A 15455-nucleotide genomic window follows, 5' to 3' on the forward strand; every position below is an offset into this window, starting at 1 on the left:
TTCCGTGCACGTGCACGCACACACACCCCTGGCCAGCAGATGCCTTCCCCTGGTGCCTGGTCTGTCTGCTCCATGACCCTTCCCCAGTGGCGTGCCTTGCCTCCATGAGTCCCCATATTCATCCACCCTCCCCCCCCAGCCTGACATAGTTCTCTGATCCTGCTAGACCAACCTGTTCTCCACCCTTGTGAGAGTTAAAGTTACCCACTCATTGTATGATGAGTACTTGAAAGCCCAAATGTTAAAAACCCTCTCCCAGAATACTTATTTCTAAAAAAGTAATTTATTTGATTGAAAGGCCATGACTACTAAAGATAGTTGTTTCCCTGTTCCTTTCACATGCAAGTACAGAGAACTACGTGGCTTCAGTAGAGTAGCATCCATCAGTGGATTGGCCTGTAACCTTTGTGGCAGGGTTAGGGCTTCAGAAATGGTCATGGGCATTCCTTAATTCACACAAGTTGTGTCATAAACTACGTGTAAATAATTTCTGACTTTGTCGCTGTCCACCAGTTTTTATTGAGCACCCATGGTTTGTAATACGCCACATATAGCAGTTATGTGTAGTTCTACCTTGAGAGATTTTTAAGGAACTTTTTATTTTAGAATATTTCAAAGAAACATGAAAGCACAGAGAGTCCTAGAAGGATTTTCATATACCTGTAACCAGTTTCAGTAGTTACCACCTTAGTAGCCATTCGTATTTTGGCTGTTCCCCTACCCATGTGTATCTTTTCTGCAGACTATTTTGATGCAAGATTATTTTTTATCATTACATATTTTTGGTGGTATTTCTAAAACATAAGACCCTTTCTAGAGATATAATCATAATATGAAATATGATCATCACATCTCAAAAACAAGAATGTCTTAGTATCACCAAATATTTAGTTAATGTTCAAATATCTACAATTGTCTCAGTGTTTTTAACCGTTTGCGGGACCCGTAAGGCTGTATCTACAGGTAGTTGATAATATCTCTTAAATCTTTTCTGATCTACTGGTTACCCCTTCTCTTTGTTCCCCCTTAAAATTTGTTTAAGATGTGGGGTCTTTTGGGGCGCCTGGGTGGCTCAGTCAGCTAAGCAAGAAGTGGGGTCTTTTTGGTGGTTTAAAGTTTCCCACAAGTCTGTTTCTTGCTGGTTGCATCCTGTAAAATTGTTTGACAGGCTTCTGTGGCCCCTCATTTGATGGGAGATTCACATTCGGCTCTTACCTCCAAACTTTTTGGAGTCTCCTAGAAAGAAAAGTTGGAAAGAAAGATTGAATTTGGAAAAACAAATACTGAGTTATGTACCATAAGCAAGAAGAATAACATCATTACACATGTAGTAAATATAGATATATGATATTATATTTCTGCTATAATATTAAAGTTCATATAATCAAAACGACGTTAAATACAAATAGGCATTTTTTTTTCTTTAAAGTGCTTAGGTAAGGAACCTAGAGACCATTATGCCAAGTGAAATAAGTCAGAAAAAGACAGTTATATGATTTCACTCATACGTGGAATTTAAGAAACAAAACAAAGGATCATAGGGGAGGGGAGGGAAAAATAAAATGAGACAAAATCATAGAGGGAGACAAATCACAAGACACTCTTAACTGTAGGGAACAAACAGGGTTGCTGGAGGGGAGATGGGTGGAGGGCTGGGTGATGGGCCTGAAGGAGGGTCCATGAAGTAATGAGCACTGGGTGTTATATGCAACTGATGAATTACTGACCTCTACCTCTGAAACTAATAATACACTATATATTAATAGAATTTAAAAATTAAAAAATTTTTAAAAATAAACTACCTAGGTAATACTTTTGTAAACCGAATTGAGATCTATGTTTTTTGTCCTACTTTTTGAAAAACTAACATTGTGTTAATGTTGTTTCCCATGTACTTCTTTTTTTTTTAAGATTTTATTTATTTGATAGACAGTGAGAAAGGGAACACAAGCAGGGGGAGTGGGAGAGGGAGAAGCAGGCTTCCTGCTGAGCAGGGAGCACGATGGGGGGCTCAATACCAGGACCCTGGGACCATGACCTGAGCTGAAGGTAGACACTTAACCACTGAGCCACCCAGGCACCCCTCCCCTGTACTTTTATGTTACTTCTACTTATTCTTTAAAAGCTAGACTATTTGTGAATGAGCGCCACGATGTATTTAGCCTTCTCCTGTCATTGGCTGTGTAGCTTATTTGTGGTCTTTACATAAGCAGTGATGAATGGCCTGGTGCATAAATCTTTATGTACATCTTGGCTTCTTTGCAGCAGATAAATTTTTAGGTGTGAAATGGGTGGAGAAAATGATAAATGCTTCTCTGGCTTGGTAGTTGTGTAGCCACTTTGACCCTTGGGAGGACTTGAGTGACGAGGCTTACATGGGCGTGCCCATTTCCTTAACCCTCCCCAATGTGGGCCACGACCACTTAAAGAACCCTTTCTGCTGTCTATGCTTTTTGATTTTTCCTGAACATATTTCATGTTTTCTCTTCTGAGTTGTCCCCTCCTGCTGCCATCATTACGTTTGCCCTTGACACCTGAGGCTGCTCATTTCGCTGCGCCAGAACTCTCAGCCTCCTTCTGCCTGAGAGATTGGCACTAAATGAAGGAGGGCACACAGTGCTGCCTCTGTCAGAAAGTGCATGAAGTGTGTGGATTTATAACCTCTGGTTCAGCTGTTCAGACCCTTGTTCCTCCTTTCTGTTTTTTTCTCCCTGTTGCAGGACAAGTGAAAGATGGCTGTAGAGTCACACTCCCAAGTTCATGTTATGGTGACAGGAAAACACTCACCTGCCACGTTCTGAACTACTCAGAATTTTCGAAGCAAATCAATTAAGGAAGTAATTATTCACATTGCCTAATTCCTTTAAAAAAAAAAAAGGATTCAAATTGGCACCTCTTTTGGTACCTTTGAGTATTAAACAGGTGGATGTCAGTTGAGAAATCTAAAAATTAGGAAGGGTCAACTATCACAATCATGTATCACTATCATACAAACTAAAAGTACCTCGTGTTTGCATTCTGCTTTCCAGAGCATCATCGTCACTTCAGCCTGTTCACCTCTGTGCATCTGAACCCCAGAGTGAGCTCTGCCAGCCACAGCTTGTATCCTTCCACTCCACTTTGCCATGCTCTGCTGGACCTGGTAGTCTCACACTATTAACACTCTCAGCCTCTCCTTTTCCCTTGGCGTGTCTTCACGTGCTCTCCGCCTCCCCAGCTTGCTCTTGCTAGTGCTCCAAAATATTCCATTGCATCAACTGCCCTCTTTCCCACCTCACTACTCCCAACCCTGGAAGAATCCTTGCTTTTTCTTTCCTTGGGCTTCCAGGTGCCTGGGACAGCCACATCACCAGATGCTTTAGAAACAGCATGTGTAGGGCGCCAGGGTGGCTCAGATCATTGAACGTCTGCCTTCAGCTTAGGTCATCATCTCCAGGTTCTGGGATCGAGCCCCATGTCAGGCTTCCAGCTCAGTGAGGAGTCTGCTTCTCCCTCTCCCTCTGGTGCTCCCCCTGCTTGTGCTCTCTCTCTCTTGCTCTCTCTCGCTCTCTCTTTCTCTCTCTCTCATGAATAAATAACATTTTCAAAAAAAGAAAGAAAGAAAGAAAGAAACAACATGTGTAAAGTGGTCCTGAAAGGACAGCTTGAGTCCACGGCCTGTCATGATTTGGTCCCAGGTCACACCCTCTGGCTCCCTTCCCATTTACACCCCCACAGCACCAACCTGAAGTTCCTCAGGCTCATCAGTCTGGGGTTCATATGCCTGCCCTGACTTATGCCATTTCCTCTGGTGGAATGTTCTTACCTCCTTTGCCCACTTGACCAGTGCCAGTTCACCCTTGAAAATTGTGCTCGGGTGTCCCCTCCTGTGTGAGGCCATGTTCATTTTTGTCTTCTCTGTCCTCTGCCTGTGTGTTTACGGTCTTTGGTCAGCATCCGCACACAGCCTGTCCTCCTGTACCTGCTCTTGTGTGCTGGGTCCTGTCCCTGCTAATCCATTATCCTTTCTCCACCTGACCTGTCAGCATGTAAACATGCCAAGCCTCTGCCGTCTTAAGAACAAACACAGGGACAGAAAACTCTTTTCTGTACCTTCCCCTTCAGCAGATACCATTTCTCCAAAGAGCTTCGAGCCTCAGATTTCTCCCATGGCACTCCTTCCTCAGCCTCAGCATTCCATGCTGGTTTTTCTGTCCCCTGACATAGTTCTTTCCAGGATTACAATTTTTTGCTTTCCAGACATTTTGCTTCAGACATTTTGCTTTGCATGTCTCCAAAGCAAAAGGGAGTAGAATTTAGTTCTTACCGTGACCACCGTCTCCATGAAATTCTCTCTTCCTTTTGCTTTTCTGACAGTACAGTGACATGGTTTTTCCCCCCTGTTCCATGGCCTACCTTTTCCCCTTACACTGGCCCATCTGTTTTGTCCATTCTGCAAGTGGTAGGTTTCCTACTTTTGCCCCCCTCCATACTCCTTTCCCTAAACTCCTGTGTGTCATGAGCAGTCTTGGTCCTATGTCACGGCCACTGTCCCCTCTCATCCTTCCACTGCTCTTCAAAGCCTGTGCCAGTTCTCCCTTATCTGTTAAAGACACTGCCAGGTTCTTTGTGTTACTGGTTCCTCAGCATTTAGTAAAACTCTCGAGTGCCACTGGCTGTGGCTTGTGCTTTGCATGTGATAGCAGATGCCATCTATCCCTCATAGCAACCTCTGGGATTTAATGATCTCCCTTTTGAGCTGAAGAAACCCAGTCTGCAAAAAGGTAAATGATTTTTTTATCCACAGCATCACAGCTGGTCCGCTTGGCCCCCGTTAGGCCCACACAAGATTGCCTCCACAGGCACAAGTGAGTCTGACATCGCCCATAAAAGTGCTTTTTTCCTTGGTGCTCAGCTTCCTTCAGCATCCTGGTCCCTCTCAGCCTTTACTCAGCACTAAATACCATCGGCTCTAGGCAAGGAAGAAATAACTGCTCCTGCCCTCGTCCCTGCTCCACAAACTGGGGCTGCACACCATTCCCAGCCCTCCGCCACAGGTCCATGGCTTCTCTCTCTCCACTCACCATTCACTTGGCTCTTCCTTCCCAAACTTTCACCCTCAAAGCTTGAATGAATCTTTTATCTCTAGGAATTCCCATTATTCTTAATCTACACTATTTGGGGGCATTTTCTACCTTCTATTTTGTTACCAGTAATTATAAATATTCTTTTGCTGTATCTTCCCTTCTAAATTACACACTTCTTGGTGGTGGGACCGGTAACTGTTTCATCTTTTTGTTTTCCATGATAGTTGAATTAAATAATGGAGAACTATTCATCCAAAACTTTAGTCTTAGAGCCCATTCATTCCAAGAACCTCTGTGCAGGTCGGGAGACCCTAATGGTTTATTGAGGAAGACGAACTTGCTAGACATGACCACAAGATGGCACAGTGACTGCAGTGTCCTGGTATCTGTTGAGGTTGGGCCAAGAGAAGAAAGAGAACAAGGTGTTCTTGATTGTTGGGTACTCAAGGGAAATCCAAGAGAATTTTCAAATTTAAAGTATTCAGTCAATTCCTAATCATTCACAAAGATAGTCAAGTAGGTTGGGCAGCTGTTTTCTTCCCCAGATCCATTCGGCCAATAGAATGAAAACCTTCCCTCCCTCCCTCCCTCTCTTCTCTTCCCGTCCTATTCCTTCAAAAAATATTTGAGGACCTCCGTCTGCATCCACTGTTCTAGATATTAGGGTCACAGAAATGGACAGTAAAAAGCAAGATCTCTGCTGTGATGGAACTAATTCTAGAGTCTTCGCAGAGATTTAGTGGACGATATTATAGACAGATCCGAGTTTCCTTGCTGTTTTTTTGGTTTTGGGTTTTTGGTTTTTCTGTTACTCCTGAGGTCACTCTTCCCCTTCATGCCCAGCACAGATTGATCTGTAGCTTTGTGTTATTCAAATGAGTTTCAGTTTAAAATGCAGAAGAAGCACCAGTCAGTGTATTATTATGACCAATTTTGTTTTAGCCATGATTTTCTGTGGCCTTCTATCTTATTAAGGTGTCCCAGTTAATCAAGAATTGACTGTGTTCTCTTTGAGATTAGAGATACTGAGGCTCAGGAAGGTCAAAACATGCATATTGCATAGGTAAATACGTGGAAAAATACATCTCAGGTCTCTGTATCATTCACTACCTCATGATCAAGATCAATGCCAGTCAGTTTCTTCAAAACAAAAGAAGACAAGCAAGTGTCCGTATCCTGGCAGGTACCTATAGGTAAATTTGACATAAACTGTGTTGCCAAAGGTAAAGTTTGCCAAGGTGGACCCAGTGTAAATTTATTTAGTTGAAATTGCATCTAGTGTGTAGAAGCATTTCTTCTGCAAGGGGAAAGCAAGAGTGTGAAAGTAACACAAGTTGACCATTTGGAAATCTCAGAAATCACACACTGCTTGTTTTAAAACTGAGAGAAGTGCTATCTACTAGAGCACCCTCCTTTGTGGTGTGTTGGAGTTGAGCACTGATTTTTTTTCCCCATTATTGGATCTCCATCGCCTCCCTGTGCCTTCCCTCCACCAGCCTGGCTCTGCAAGATGGGATTCATTTTCACACTCTTCTTGCCACCCCTTGCTTCAGTTTCAGGAGGATGAGGGTAGGGGATTAATCTGAGATGGAATGTGAAAGAGATATGCCCATGTTGTAGAAGTCAGTGTGGAATCTGAGATGTACTTGTCGAGTACTTTGATGGAGTACGTTTTTTTCCCTACTTTGTAGCTGTTTTCTCTGATTTTTAGTAATCTTAATATTTTTGGAGATGCAATATAATCTTTTCCTGCAGTTAAGCCACAGGCAGGGGTCAGTCCATCCCTGGGTGGTCATAATCACATAATACCAAATTATCGTTCAGTTCAACACGCAAAATGACTGTTGGCTCCACATGGATGGGTTTTGTTTTAGCTGTGATTTGGTGTTATCTGCCACTCTGACCACCATAAAATTTATGTTACACACACCACCTGTGTCACAGAGATGAGAAGATCAAAGGTACACTACTCACCAAGCATCACTCTTAATATTCATGTAGCATCACACATGCGTGCAGTCTTCTTACATGGAGTATTGCCATTGTTTGTCCTTCAAAGATTCTATTGGCTGTGATTCTGTAGGAGCCTGTGCCAGGAAAAAAAAAAAAAAATCCAAGCCCCTTACTTTTAAGTGCACATCAAGCCATTTGGGGCTGGCACTTACTTCTGAGTAACACACTAAGTATAATAGCTTTGCATTTTGAACCCTCAGAACTATGCCAGAGACTGGACATACGTGACTCCCAATTTACTTTTCACCACAAGGTAAGTATCTTTTCCTGTCTTGCAGAGGAAAATGCCGAACAGAGATTAAATTGTCCAAAGTTGTGCTTACAGTAAGGCTCAGGTGGGATTCAGACACTTTTCTCATTCCCAAAAGACAAGCCTGTTGCCTCTACACAGTGTTGCCTGTAGTGCTAGAGGCTCTGATTTGGTGAAAGTGTTTGTGGGGTGAGGCCCTCTCCCAAGTCCGAGTCACAAAGAAGCAGTGTAACTACAGCAGAACTGTACCCATTAGGATTATGGACGGACAGCCTTTCTGTAATACATGTCCCTCTCAGAGTGGGCCAGGGGAGCAAGCGGGGGTGAGTCCTGTAGTGGAGAATGGGCTGCACCAGGTCCAGGTTGAGCTTCAAGAAAGAGGACCCTGAGGCCTCACAGTGACAGATTTAAACCACCTTTTGTTAATACCTGTCAGCAAACACTGCAAAGGCCTAAGTGAGTTTATAGTTCCAGGTCAGATTTTGTTGAAAAAAAATGTTACCCTAAATAAAAACTGGGAGAATTCCCACTTAATTCTGTTTCAGAAAGCAGCAAAAGCACACAAAGATTGGTTGTTTTCTGAATTATCTCAAAACATGGCTGGGAATGGGAGTGGACGGAGCAAATTGTACAGGTACCTACATTTAAGATAATTTGTAAATTATCAGTACAATAGCCCTTGGTAAAAGGACTTATATAAGGCCCTTCCACCTATTGCGCGTCTCTTAGCTCCAGTCTGTCTTTCGCTGTGGCTCCAAAAATAACAAATCACCTCAAGTTACCCAGACCCACTCCAGTTTCTGACTCTCTCTACCTGAATACCTGCCCAAGGTTGGCTAGTACTTGTTCCTTTGTTATCTTGGCTGGAGTGTAACTTCGCTTATTTTTTTTTAATTAATCAATGGCAGGCCTACCAACTAGCAAGGCACTTCTTTCTTTTTAAGGCGACCGCTAATTAACATATTTAAAAGATCTATACAGAGGCTGCATTGAGTTGCTTCTGTGGGTACTTCCTTTGGTATTTGATAAATGGAACTTATCCCAGTACTATGTATTATTTGTGGGTCTCAGTTCCAGCTAGAGTGTATTCCTGGAGCCTTTAAATCATCTAGTACCATGTGCCAGTCTATAAAGCGACAGGTGAACTGCACTGGCTTCCTGCACGGGCAACAGCTGAGAATGTGACTCTAAGCACTGCCGAGATGTAGCCTTTCTAGTAAGGACTGAATGTGATTCTTACAATTAAGCCAAGATTCCCCTTTTTCTCCACCCCCCCCCCAGATTGGGAAAGAAAGATTTTCATCATTTTGAGTCCTTGCCCTTATAAAGGATTTTAGTTTATCAGTTCACAGAAAGTGGTTTGGGTTTTTGGCTTTGGTTTTTTTGGTTTTTATCTTTTGTTTCTTGGTATACTTCAGTAAATTCATTTGAAGATATTTTTGTCATCCTCATTAATTTTGTTTCTCTCAATATGGAAACGTGGGCTTTTTTTTCTAGCCTTATTTAGGTACAATTGATACTTAATAAACTGCACACAATTAAAGGTTATAATTTGCAAAGTTGTGACATATGTCCACATCTCCAAAACCTTCACCACAACCCACATACTGAACATAACCATCATTCCCAGAAGTTTACTCATGTTCTTTGGTGAGCTTTCCTTCCCAATCCCCCCTCCTGTTTCCAGATAACCACTGAGCTGCTTCCTGTCACTGTAGATCAGTTTGCATTTCCTAGAATTCTATATAAATGGAATCATTTAATATTTACTTTTTCTGTCTGACTTCTTTCAGCGTAATTATTTCGAGGTCCCTCCATGTTGCTGAGTGTGTGAGTAGTTCATTCCTATTTACTGCAAGTTAGCAAAGTCCATTACATGAATCTACTACAACTTGTTCACCCATTCACATACGGATTGGCATTTGGGTTGTGTCTGGTTTTTTTACTGTTACAAATGAAGCTGGCATGAATGTTCATGTACAAGCCTTTGTGTAGATATGTGTGTTCATATCTCCTGGGTAAACACATAGGTGTGAAATGGCTGTGTCATATGGTAGACACATGTTTTACATTTTAAGAAACTGCCTGACTTCTAAAAAATGATGTAATTATTGTTACCTTTCTTGCCAGTGGTAGGAGTTCCATTTGCTTTACATCCTCACCAGTACTTGATCCAGTCAGATGGTCAGTGCTTTTCATTTTAGTTTTTGGAGGAAGTAGATGGTGGTATCTCACTGTGGTATTCATTTGCATTTCTGTAATGACCTGTGATGTTGAGCATCTTTTATTTATTTATTTTTTTTTTTAAGATTTTATTTATTTATTTTTTTTGACAGACAGAGATTACAAGTAGGCAGAAAGACAGGCAGAGAGAGAGGAAGGGAAGCAGGCTCCCTGCTGAGCAGAGAGCCCCACATGGGGCTCGATCCCAGGACCCTGGGACCATGACCTGAGCCGAAGGCAGAGGCTTTAACCCACTGAGCCACCCAGGTGCCCCTGTTGAGCATCTTTTAATGTGCTTGTTTGCCATTTGTGTATCTTCATTGCCAAATTGTCTGTTCAGATATTTTCCCATTTTTCAGTTGGGTTGTTTTCTTACTGTTGAGTTTTGGAAGTCTTAATATATTGTAGGTGTAAGTTCTTTATCAAATCTATGCTTTGCAAAGATTTCCTTCCAGTGGCTTGTCTTTTCATTTTTTTAAATGTGGTCCTTTGTAGAGCAGTTTTGGATTTTGATGAAATCCATTTTATCAGTTTGTTGTTTTATGGGTTGTGCTTTCAGTGTTGTAGCCAGGGAGTTTTTGACTAACTGAATGTCACAAGATTTTTGTCTGTTTTCTTCTAGAATTTTTATAGTTTCAGGTTTTACATTTGTGTCTCTGATCCATTTGGAGTTAAGTATTGTTTATTTTGTGAGGTAGGGATTCAAGTTTTTTTTTGTTGTTGTTAATGGGTAACAAACTTTTAGAGCACCATTATTTGAGAAACCGCTTTTTTGGGTGAAATATTTTTTAATATAAAAATAGGACATTTGTAAAATACAGAAAAATGTAAAGCGTACATCGTGCTAATCTTTAGAAATAACTTACCTAGATATATTAAAGGGTATTGTAGGGATAGTTCTAATTGTGTATTTTACAAAATTGGAGTGATGGTATATTCTGTCTTGCTTTTTAAAATTTTAGCATTTCATCAGTGTTTTCCTGTGATTTAATATTCTTTAAATGCAAGATTTTTAATGGCTGCGTAGTTATTCTGTCTTAGATGTATACTTTACCCCTTTTATTAGACATTACCAATTTTTATTCTTAAAACATACTTTGAACATGTTTATACTTAAATCTTTGTTTCCCACCTTTTTTCTTTCTTTTTCTTTTTTTTTTTCTTACATTTAGAAATTTACCAGGTCAACATATCAGCATACATGAACATTTAAAGGGCTTTGATTACATATTTCCACAATGTAGTCCAGAACATTTTAACGGTTGACACTCCCACCAACAACTACTAACAAACTTTAATTCTTATGGCAAATTTTGTTTGTTTCTTTGAAAGCATCAGGGATGCTCCGGGACACCCTCTCTTGTTCTCCTCAGCGTCTTTCTAACGTTCACTCTGGCCAAGTGCCTTGCTCCCCCTCATTCTCCTCATATGACCCTTCTACTTGGTACTGGCAGGGTTAAGCAAACTCCTTGCATCTCTTGCCTCTTTTACGAAAACGTTTATGGGGTTGAATATACATTTCTCCCAGCTCAGTAAAGAAGCCCCTCTTCGCATCTGAGATGAAAAGTTCTCCCTTTTCTCAGGCTCCCATTGTGTCCAGTCTCCCAGAATGCTCCATTTCTCTTCCCTGCCTCTTTACCCTCACTAAGCACAGAAGCTGTCCCAGGTCTTCCCCACCTGGCATCTTGAGTTGCCCCTCAGCTACCAGCCTGTCATTTTCTTCTCTTCCAGTGCAAAGCTCTTTGGAAGAAAGCATCCTTTTGTTGGAAGTCACTTCCTTCTTGCTCAACTGGCAATTCACATGGGAGTGTTTCTCCCTCCTCCTCCTTCCCCATTCTTGCCCTCCTTCCCACCCCACCCCATAGTCTTTTTTGCTGAAGTGTGGTGTCTTCATGCCTATGTGGTGAGCTCTAGGCAAGAATTTCAGGGTGGTTCTAGAACTCATCATAACTTTGTCTTTTTGTGGGGCTCGCCATCTTTTTCTTCCTTCTCTTTGAAGCTCTATCTCTGCCCATCCCCTCTTTAAATCAGAGTGGCTATCACTAGATACCACCATGACTTAACCATTAACTTGGTTTGAGTCTGTCTGTGTAGGAGTGAGTTGTACAGCCCTGTCTACCTTTTTTGCATCTCCTTAGTCACTGTGGTCAGGCACTTAAAGACCTGTCCGGTTTCCTCTAGGAAGTGCCCGTTTGTGCTGCTTTTCAGCTCTCTGCTTTAGATACTCCAGCACCCAACTTCTTTATCTCATTTGAATAAGCACACCCTATACCTTCTTCCCTCCCCCCCAGCCCCCCACCCCCGTCACTGCCCTAAGTGCTTGATGTCAGTGCTTCAGAATTGCCCCACTTCTTGTCATTAGTATGTGAGTGTATAACATCCCGGCCACGTGGGATTCAGTGCACTTTTCTCATTTGAATCTTTACAATGTCTATAAACCACACTGCACTCCAGCCAGGGCATCATCTTAGAATCTGTAATAATCTGTGGTGCTTGTCTCTGAGTTCTTCTGGCATGCCCCCCCCCCACACTCTCATGTCCCCTTTCCTTTAATGTACTTTCTTCAAGGTAAAAATCACCAAAACTCCGTTGTATTCTTTCCCTTTTCTGACCTTCTGATATACTTGTTTATACCATAATATTGCTTTTTATTGTTGTTTTTGTCCTTCTAATACTGCCTTATAAGGGCAACTTTTATTTTAATTAACAGGCATATTGCTTCACTTGGCATAAGGTGTCTATGCAATGGCTACAGCTGTCTTGGAGACTCCTAGAGAATAGGGGTCATGCCTGTTTGCATCCCAGTAATTTCAGATTGGTGCCGTACGTAATAGGTGTTGGTAATATTTATTACATCGGTGTCAGCTACTTATCTTAATGGAGCAGAAACCACATACAGTGGAGCATTGACTCTGGTCTGGAGAAATGAAGTAGACGACTTCTGCACAGACCTCCCAGCAATCCCTTTTCTCTCTTGCTCTACTACCCCTGGTGTTAGGCCTTCCTTACTTGTACCAACAGAACGAAGCTGTGAATAATCCAAAACCTTGAGTACTTTGCGGGTACATGTTGGTGTTTCTTTGAGTATTGCTGAAGATGGTCTTGCCACCTGTGAATGCACTTTAAAATGAATGGTAGTCTCATTGTAAAGACACACTCAGGAGCTGAGCAATTGTCTTTCTCCTTACTCTGCCTCTACTCTGGGACATTTCTGGTTTGCACCCTTGCCTGCGAACACATGACCTGAGGGAATCTGAGAGGGTTTCTCCAAGCTGTTGTTTAGAACAAGATCTACACCTCAAAAGTTTTTCCAAAAACTGTTAGAGAGAAACTGTTAGAGATGTGTTTCAAATGTAAATGAGGGAAATAAGCAGCAATTTTGAGGAATGACAGTAAACTGGGAGTAATACTTGAATAAAAATATGAACAATCTAGATAACTTGATTCGGTGGGGAGATATTTAAATCTAGGGGTATTGACTTATTTACTTTTCACTTTTCAGTGTACTGTAAATATTGTATGTGTTTCACATTTGTTTCTAACAGGAACTGAGCTAGATTTTCTGATAAAGTATAAAAATATGATAATGAATAAAAACCAGTTTGGCTCATGCGCCATTAACCAGATTGGCTCACACTTTTGGAATTTCAAACTAACTCTTCTTTTCTTTTTAGGTTGCCTCTTGGTGCTGCATTGGCCGTATTTGGCACCCAGAATGCTTCATTCTGTGATGGTCTATTAATAAGGTTACCTTGTAGAGTTTGGAGCAGGGCCTCAGGTAGGTGGCTTTTATCATTATATGGCATGGCTTTCAAAGTGATCCACTATTTCAGTTTCAGAATAATTTAAGATACCGTATTAAAAGCTTTGAAAAGCATGCCACATAATAAGCATGCCACTTACTATTTTAAGGTCTATCAATATGGATTGTGTTCAGCAGGACTTTATTAATAGTTATAGTCTAATGGAAGGATTGAAATATTGGCAGTGAGCAGTCTTCCTTACTTTGTGCACAAAATGCATAGCTGCCGTAAAAGCTTATTTGTTCATGTTCCCCAAATAGCCCGCAGATGAACTTTTAAGATCCTCTTTCTCCTCTTGCTCAGAGTGATAGACTATCCCATGTTACCACTATGTCTTCTTCCTGTCTACTGAGAGGGATCCCATGAACTCCGGGCAGGTGGGGAAGGCTGCTCGCTCTGCTTGCTGGGATGGGGCAGATGCTAGAGTAAGGAACTCTGAGGGGCAAGAGCAGTTTGCTAGCCTGGTTGGGAAGGGGACACACCCCAGCATCTGGGCTTCCCAGCCTATAGGTGCAGCTCAGTGGCACAGAATTGATAGTGATACTTGGAAGTCCAGGCACCCGTGGATGTGGGACCAGGTAAGTCTGTCAGCAGGACCTCACGCACAGGATCAAGATTTAGAGGCCAGGACCCTTAGCCCTAGGGAAGTAAGAATGGTATGAATAAAGATGGCTATGCCAAGTGCCAGAGGATAGGCTCAAGGTCATAAACTCCACTGAGGGCAGGCAGGGGGTGGGCCCTGGGGAAAGGAGGACACAGCCTGAGAGCCAGGCAGGGTCCCCCACTGTGCATGAACAGAGTTTTACAGTCAAACAAAATGTACATAAACTAATCTGGCTAGAATTTCTAATCACAGTATTCTCTGAAAATTAAGCATTAAAATCTAGTTAGCATAAATGTTTAGTCATTTGCATATTTGTATAGTCAGTTTTTTAAAGATGTTAACAGTTTTTCAGTGTTGCAGATTATGGGGTGTTTTTTTTTTTCTTTTCTACTTCATTGTCATTTTTGAACCACTTTTTGATGAAACTGTTTTAGCAGCTCGAAAAAAGAAAAAAGTTTTCCAGTCCTTTTATGGAGCCAACTACATTTATGTAGATTTTCTCCTTTTTTATTTTTCTTGTATCAGTAATCCCTCAGACATTTTTTCTGAAATTTTCAACATCATCCTCACATTTTAATTTCCCATGAAGAACATCCTCTTCCAAGATTTTGAATATTCCTTTTTCTTTCCTATAAAACTTCATTGGCTATTTCCAAACGATAAGTCGGAAGGGATGCAGGCTGCACGCGCACAAGGAGCTGTGGGACAGAATATGTGAAAGCAGATATGTTCTGAAAATCTGGGCCGATGGAGCGCACCCCAGCTATGTCTCCCTGCCTGTCGGGCTGCCTGCAGGCCCCTGCTAGTATGTGTCCACGTGTTCCTAGCTTTCAGCACCCCCTGACAGAAACTGGAGGGACCCCCACCCAGGTGGTTGTGATGCTCCCCACGTTTCTACTCTGCCGTCCAAGCAAACAAACAGCCTCCTCCTGCAGGGTTTGTCTTCTGAGCCTGCTTTACGCTGATGTGAAATTGCAGAAACACCAAAACATGTTGACCTGCTGTTCTGATTTCTGAAATCCCTTATCCGGGCTATAGTTATGGTCAACAAATATTTATCAAGTGTCTGCTACATGCCAGGATGCTGACCAGGTGCTGGGGGGTGGAAAGATGAATAATAGTCTCTCTGCAGCTGAATTTAGAATCCCCAGGGGTGGGGAGACAGAGGTCATCTCAAGGAGAGTGTCACAGTCTATATTAGAGGTAAAAGGCACCCCGAGGCATAACATTGTGAAGTTCTTTCTCGTTCAAGTTAAATCAGTCTAGGAATGTAATTACCAAATCTCTTCTGACTGGGATGGCCTGGGCAGTGTACATGTCCTCTGGAGGTGGAGGAGGGAGTGGCCACCCCGACTTGACATTTTTGCCTAGAGTTAATCCTTTTTATTCAACTATAGGAATACGTAGAGGTGGTGGTTTCCAGAGGTGGTTGTGACCTGCACGGTTACACGGGCATAACTTAAGGACAGAGTAATGGCAAATATAGAGCCTTCCCT

General features: G+C 42.1%; 1 protein-coding gene across 4 annotated transcripts in view; it reads left to right on the forward strand.

The window, feature by feature from the left end:
* Window positions 1-15455, forward strand: part of PLAG1 (PLAG1 zinc finger) — a 49004-nt gene that overhangs the window by 20726 nt on the left and 12823 nt on the right. For 2 of the 4 annotated variants that reach the window (XM_047728007.1, XM_047728010.1), the window contains exon 2: window positions 13227-13330. The exons of the other annotated variants lie outside the window; for them this stretch is intronic. The gene's annotated coding sequence lies outside the window, so the exon portion shown is untranslated. The remainder of the gene's footprint in view (window positions 1-13226; window positions 13331-15455) is intronic. 4 annotated transcript variants of the gene reach the window in all.

Source organism: Lutra lutra, chromosome 4, assembly GCF_902655055.1.
Source record: "Lutra lutra chromosome 4, mLutLut1.2, whole genome shotgun sequence".
Taxonomy (NCBI): Eukaryota; Metazoa; Chordata; class Mammalia; order Carnivora; family Mustelidae; genus Lutra; species Lutra lutra.